This window comes from Lissotriton helveticus, chromosome 3_1 (assembly GCF_964261635.1).
Source record: "Lissotriton helveticus chromosome 3_1, aLisHel1.1, whole genome shotgun sequence".
Taxonomy (NCBI): domain Eukaryota; kingdom Metazoa; phylum Chordata; class Amphibia; order Caudata; family Salamandridae; genus Lissotriton; species Lissotriton helveticus.
The window spans coordinates 996,966,453-996,974,020 of NC_136061.1; positions in this window are offsets into that span (position 1 = coordinate 996,966,453).

Here is a 7,568-nt window from a genome sequence, read left to right on the forward strand (position 1 = left end):
TCCTATTTCAGATGTAGGCCTTGCAGTAGTGAAAAACAAATGGAACAGTTTTTAACTACCAGGTTATTTAAAAGTAATAGTCCAACTTTTTTAATTCACTGCACTGTGCCCTATGGGTAGTTTAGGGCCTATACTAGGGGTGACTTATATGTATTAATAAAAAGGAAACTTTGGGCCACGCAGTTTAGAACTGTGCACATAGGCTGCAAAGGCAGGCCTGAGACATGTTGAAAAGGGCTATTTATATGGGTGACGCAATCAGTGCTGTAGTCCCACTAGCAGCATTTAACTTACAAGCCCTGGGTACAGATAGTACCACTTTACTGGGGACTTACAACTGAATTAAATGTGTCAATTGGTTGGAAGCCAATGTTACCATGTTTTAGGGAGGGAGCAGAAGCACTTTTCACTGCTTAGTAGAAGTAAAGTGTTGAGAGCCTTAAGGCCAGTAACAATAAGGGCAACAAAAAGATGAAAGGATTGAAGGCAAAAAGTTGGGGGAGAACCACACCAGGGATGTCAGGTCCAAAAGTTCCTTACTCAGCCTACCTTCCATGTCACTAATTCTCTCAACTCTTGGCTAAGTAAATGCCTTATTCCTGCACTCCATCCTTTGTGTACCTCACAAGAAAACTGCAGAAGGTACAATATGCAGGAGCAACACTCCTACTACACATCAACTTAAGAGAAAAAAACCAATAGTACTACACATGCCATAGTGGTTACCAATTAAACGTGCACAGTACAAAGCACAATGATCCACAAGCAGCCTTACACTGCATGGTCATGAAGCTACTTCCTGAGAAAATATCCAAGCAAAACATCAGCCTGCATGGACCCTCTGATCCAGAAGCACCCTCCTAACCACAAACCAACCCTTTCAGGATGAAACAGACTGGCAATATGCAACTCTGTGACCTGGTAGCAGGCGTATAGAACTTATGCCCATGGACATGCACACAAAACTGGACCACTTGGCCACTAGGAAAGGTTTTAAAACCTGGCTCTTCAACTCTCCATCCTAACAAAATCACAACATGGCAACCTCGATCCAACCTCGGCCTTCACACAGAACCTCTACCAGAGAGCCATAGCACTATCCCAACATTACAATTTGAACACCATTTAGGTCATAGATACTCAGCACCAATATACTTTGCATCAATCTCTCATTAAATCCCTGCACCGACCTCCTCAAGACACTGCTCTTCATAGCACTTGGATATAACCATTTACAACTAAGTACTACAGGAACATCTCAATCTCTAAAACATAGTATTCGAGGCACGTTTCCTGAAGTCCTGGGAGTGACCTCGCTCTCAACCCCCCCACACAACTCACAAACACAAAAACAATTGCAACAAATTCACACTGACACCACAAGATAACAACCATCACACCACACTGTAATCAAATTTCAGTACACAAAGTCACACTTTCTCTGCTCCTCCCCACATATACAAATACATAATTGCCTGTCCAAATAAAACACACCTGCACCACAAGGCAATACCCTCTCCCCACACAACACACTACACACCACTTGAACACATGAACCCCAAATATTAGCACACCTGTGCCACAGTGCAGTACCATCTCCATACGCTTTCTCCTTCCCTTTCCATACAACACATTTCCTCTCTCCACTATACAAAACAAAACACATCATTTTCACAACTCCAGCATTAACACACCAGCACAGGACATTATTGACTTGCACATACACATCTTCCCTTCTCCATTCAAACCCTTCATATTGGTTTCTAACTCAAGGTCTCTCCCTTTTGCTCATCACACTCCTGTACCTCCTGATGTCTATTCTCTCCTCTTTCCCTAACTCACCATACCGCCTCACCAGCGATCATTCTCTATCACACCCCTCAACCTTCTCTTTTCCTTCCTCCTGCTGCCTGCTACTACCACCTCCTTCTTTCTCTCTCCCACCCTCTTCCTTGACCAGCATTGTCTACCATCAATCTCCCCTCTCTCTATACCAAACTCCTCCACACCTCCACCACCACTTCCAACCTACTCTCATCCCTGATTCCTGACTCAACTCCTCTACCTGCCACCCACTGCACTCCACAACACCCTCAGTTTACATATCATCTTTCAACTCCTTTTTCCCTGTAATCTTCTTACATCACCCCCAGCTTCCTCTCTTATGGTCTCACCTGTTCTATTGGGTTTACCCAACTATCCATCTCTCATCCTGCTCATGGTGGAATATTAGCCATCCTCATTCACACCTTCCATCACTACCCCTCCTCTCTCTGTATTCTGCCCAGTCTATCTTCCACTTCTTTGTCGATCATTCCCATAACATCCTCATACCTTACCCCATACACTACTTCCCTCTCTTCCTTGCCACCCAGCACCCCATGACTGTTAATCCACTCATGCCCCTTCTTCCATTCTCTGAATTCTGCCCTTCTACCCCCTTTATTCCCTACACTCCTCATCTCACCCCCTCACAACTCCTCCACTACTCTACTGACCAGCACCTTCATTACACCATTACTTCTCACCTAGTCAGTCAGTTTGACATCTTCTCCACAATAACTACCTTAATTACAGTAAAACCAAAACTCACCCACACATCTCACTCCAATACATCCCCTGCCCCTTGCTCGCCTTTACTTGCCATCCCACATATTCTTTAACACCTCCTTCTCACCCCATTATTCCTCGAAATCAACCTCATCCTCACACCAAACAAACTCCAGCACAAGCTCATTCCTCACAACCAACACACTGCCACTCTGACTCTACATGCGGCACCCTGCTGCACTTAACACCGTTACAATCCATACACCAACAGTGTTCCTGTTTAATGGGCCTGTTGGGTGCTGTGTGGTGGACATTCAGGTCATATTGGTGGAAATGTGGGGCATAAGAGCCAAGAATATTGGTCACAACACAACAATATACCTCATATCTTCCTGGTTTGCATCCACCATTTCCCCACTCACCTCTGACCCTCTTCTCTCACATACAGCAAACCACACTCCTTCACCACTCACCACACCTCATTACACACAAAACTCACCAAAAACCATACCCCAGCCCTAATTGCAGAACAAGACAGAAGACATCACACATTTGCAAGTCACCAGCTCAACATCTCAATATCCTAACCACACCTGCACTCTCCCACTGCAACTATGTGGCTCAGCTGTAGAGAAAACGTAGACAAAGTCCACCCATATCACCCATACACCAGTCTACACATCGACCAATATTACAGCAATTCACTGCAAGATGCAATCTGCGCTTTCCCACACAACTATCACCTCGAACCAACATGGACACAACTTCGATCATGGCACACCTTCACACCTGGTGCATCACCATGTGCCTAAAGCAGTTCTGCACAACTAACCACACCAACAGAAGTCTATAACCCACATCAATTTCTGGATCAAATCCCGACTGCACAATCCCAACTACACAGAGCACTAGCACAACTCAGGCCAGTTATGACCAGAGAACCATGCCCACACCCACATACATTTAATTTACATACACTAACACGTGCACCACCCAAAACGACACTACCACCAACACCCTACTGTGATCTGAATAGCAGTAGAAGGCAGACCTTGTAAAGAAAGATGCACAGCTAAAGCTGATCTTATCAATGAGTGCTCACTGTGGTTAACTGGTGAGTCCACACAGGGTAGGTACAGGAAGATACCAAACAATGTAACACCAATTGTATTCTTCAAAATAGGGACCGTGATCTGACCCAGGTACATGGTAAGTCAAAATGGATCACAGGAACATGTAAACTGGGGATATGGGACCATGTTTAACACCCACTAGAGAGCAGCCTTCTCCTTCATATAGTGTAAGAAGAAACTAGGGGCAGTTTCACTAACTTTTTGTGCTGGGTTTGTGTCACAAAAGTGATACAAAGCAGTACAAAATGTTTTTTTAGTAGTTTAACTCCCAGTGCAAAACTTGTTTTGCCCTGGAAAGTATTTGGAAAGTAAAGCAAACCAGCGCAAAGTGCTGCTTTGCATTACTTAGAGTAAAAGGAGAGTTCTATGGGTGGAACATGGGCGTTCCCATGCTTCCACCCATGATATTTGATGCAAAACCCTATCTACTAACAATAGGACACAGGGTTCTGCATCATAAACGAACGCCACTTGAAAGCAGGCATTAACAGGACAAATGTTTTTATTTCTCCTTTCTTTTCTGACTTTGCATGTGTACTGCATTGTACAGCACACATACAATGTAGGAACAGTTTTTTTTTTTTTTTTTTTTTAATACCTTTATTGAGACAAAAACAGGAGATACATGCGCAGGCCCACAACCATCCTGGCCGGCCGCAAAAATAGACGAGAAATAATGGAAAACAGAATATCAATATACAGTCAGGATATAAAAAAGGACGCCAGAAGCGACTGTGGGGCGCGCAACTCAGGATAGGAGGTTTTACATTTTTAAAGCAAAGAGAAGTGAGGGGGCTGCAACAGGAAGGAGTATACACCTTACATTAAGGGACCCAAAAGAAACGCGGCAAGAGGGGCGTACCCCATGTATGAGTGGAGGCGGGCCATACATGCAGCAACTATACAGGAACAATAGGCAGCAATAAACATGATAACAGTGCCAAGCGTAACCACAGGAAGCCCATCCCAGGAACAAGATTCAAAGATCCATTGAAACACAAGAAGAAAAAGGTTACGAGACCCCGAAACAGCCAACCCCACAGAGAGGAAAGAACCCTCCCAAAGCCGGAAAAGAGCAATAGGGACCATAGAACAAAACAAACTAAAATAACAAACCCCCCCCTCACCCACCACCCCGCACCCCTGTAATGGCTACGGCCAAACCCACTAACAGCGTGCCTGTCGCCCCGGAACTGCCCCACAGTAGGGAAAGTATATAAAAAGAGTGGAGGAGGAGAGAAACAGACCCGCTCTCGGAGGTCACTATTCAGGCCGCCCAACCCTAGACCCCATCATCAATACAAGATAAACGTAGAACATCCCCGACTATCCATCAGCAACCCCGCGGTACGAGCAACAACAGTCTGAACATAGGAGGAGACACCCCCACCCCACCCCCCCCCGGCCCGGCGTAACGACAAAGTCCAGCTTCACAGTACCGTTCTTCACCTCCAGTCCCAACAGTATACGGTATCACGGTGATTGAGAGGGAAAGATCAACCTTGTCCCTTGCGATCGAGAATGTCGACGTGGTCCAGCAGCACCGTAGCCATCTTGAATGGGACAAACAAACCGTGTGACCCCAGGAAATCAGAACGCCGTCTAATAAAGTCTGTCCAATCCACTGTCAGGCGTGCAGCAGCGATAGAAAGGTAGACATCACCCTGGAACAGCCTTCCCGGCCCGGGCGGTAGCAGCAGCCGCAGGAGAGCGTAGAAAGCGCCTCTAGTCATCAATACTGGAGTATCCAAAGATGGCGTCCGTGGACGAGACCCCACACACTGAGCAAGCACCCAGACATCCGACCGCAGCATCCCCGTCGCGGACAGCATTGGGGGGGTATCGAGAGCGCAGATCACTAGCCCCTCCGGGCACACCTGGGCAGGCAGTCCGCCGTAGTCGGGCACAGGATGAGGCTCAGCGCCACACAGTCGCAAATGTGCGTGGGCAGGCAAGGGCACAACAGAGAGAACCGCATCCAAACTGCGCCCTAGGTCACAGGCAGTGGCACACCAAGCAGTACGAAAATCTTCCAGGGCTCTCAGAATATCCATAAGTCGCACTGGCGCCTCAGGAGGGAGGGATGCAACGGAGCTTCGCACACGGGGCTCAGAAACTTGGAGCAGCCCACAAGGTCGGCCATCCACTTTACCATCACCAAGCTGTGCACCACGCCCGCACACCGTAGAACACCTTCGGTCCAGGGGCACAAAGGGAACACCGCCCAAGTTGCACCAAACAGGCGTAAATGCGGCGATCGGAGCAGCCATGTCAGCAATTGTAGCCCGGGATCGTGAAAAACGAGCTCCGGTGGCTCCGTCTTCAAGATGGCTCCCCCTGCATCACAGAGCGAGACCAAAGGCACACAAAGGCATAGAGGAGCCCGGGCGGTGAAATAGTGTTGCAATCGCCATCAGTGTATCCCTTTCGGATAGAGGAGCCAAGCGGTGAGAGGAAACACACGGAACGCAGCCGCGGCACTCCGTCGGCCGGTCCAGTGCCGACCACAGCGGCCGCTGTTGTGTGTGCGATGGCGGCCGCACCCGGAGAACAAAGACCCGTCCACGCCGGGCAGCGTCAGGAGGAGGCGAGGGCGCCCCGCCGTTGTCACCGCATGGAGCAGCAAAAGAAACACACCAGCGGAGTCGGGGCCCCCTCCCGCGCCCGAAAACAGCACTTAAAATCAGGATCAATGCCAGGACAGGACGCGGGGCGGGAGGGAAGCGAGAAGGTCGGCGGAGCCGAAGGATTAGGCGGCCATCGTGGCTGCAGGCTAGGCTCCTCTGTAGGAACAGTTTTAAAAGTTGGCTAATCATATTATTTTATACTGGAAGGAACCACTTTTAGTACAAAACCTATGCTAGACTCACACACACAAACCCTTGCAAAATTCTGCACTGGTGCAAGGGAGAGGGGAGGAGAGTGTCATATGTCCATAGATATAGCGCCTTCCCGGTCTCTCCTTGTCACGCAATGCAGCACAGCATTAATTAGCTGCTGCACTGCAACACTCTGGTAAATCTGCCCCCCAGAGTTACAACTGAGCTAGATAATGCAATTATACTATAGATTAGAAAATATATTAGGTGTTAGAAATGGGGATTCTGGTTGGCTAGGGTATGTACCTAAGCCAGGCAGAACACACCACTCTAGCCAAGGCAAGCAAGTTACACACCAAAGACAGCCTCTGCTCACCCCCTGGTAGCTTGTCGTAGAGCAGGCAGGCTTATCATCAAAGGCAATGTGTAAAGTGTTTGTGCAACACACACACATCAGTAACATAAAGAACACACCACTAAAGGGACTCCATACAGGATTATATAAAACTATATTGTTATTGTTATTGTTAATTTGGATTTATAACGCGCCCAATCACCTGCAGGTCTCTAAGCGCTCAATTGTATTGTACATAACACATAGACCTAACACAACATGAATCATAATGACCTTGCCAACTAGGCACTTGTCAAACATCACACTGAGTGTAATAAGAGAAAGACTTATATGTTTCCAACATCATGAAACAACATTACTATGCAATCACCAATTATAGTACTCGTTATCCTGACCAATGCAAGGTGGCCAATGGCATACAATAATCTTTAGGGTATTTCGTACAGCATGTAATGGCTAAGACACATAAATCACCATATGCCACAAGTAGTGCAGACATCATTAAGTACCACCAGAAGCATCCTAAACAATTGGCCCCTGTGGGCACAGGGCCCATATTAGTGGGGTTACTGTAATCTTTGGGCACCGAGGTGCAATGATTTTGGGTGGCTACACAACGTAGGCCGCAGAAGCACCCGCGCCTACTATGTGGGATATGGTAATTGATATGAAGAGTGCTGAGGCAAGTACTCCAGATAAGGGTTTTCATTG